The sequence below is a fragment of the Chrysochloris asiatica genome, unplaced genomic scaffold, assembly GCF_000296735.1.
Source record: "Chrysochloris asiatica unplaced genomic scaffold, ChrAsi1.0 scaffold00001, whole genome shotgun sequence".
NCBI lineage: Eukaryota > Metazoa > Chordata > Mammalia > Afrosoricida > Chrysochloridae > Chrysochloris > Chrysochloris asiatica.
In genome coordinates, this window is record NW_006408519.1 from 58,788,469 (window position 1) to 58,788,823 (window position 355).

A 355-nucleotide genomic window follows, 5' to 3' on the forward strand; every position below is an offset into this window, starting at 1 on the left:
CTGGTAATATTAAGGTCAGCAATTCGAAATTACCAGCCGTTCCATGGCAGAAAGATGAGGCCTTCTGTTCCCATAAAGATTTACAGCCTCATAAACCCTATGCAGTAAACGACTCCACGGTACTTAACAAACCCTATGCAGGGTTGCTATGAGTCAGAACTGACTCCATGACACACTACCATCACCAATGGAAAGATGCAAAACAAATATAGATATTCCAGTCACTTAACTAGGCAGATGTCTTCAATGTGCCAGTTTTGTTGCTAATTGTACAATGAAAAAATGTAGATAAAGTCCTTGCTTTCATGGAGTTTTCAGAATAGGAATTGATAGCAACCAAACAATATTATTTTAG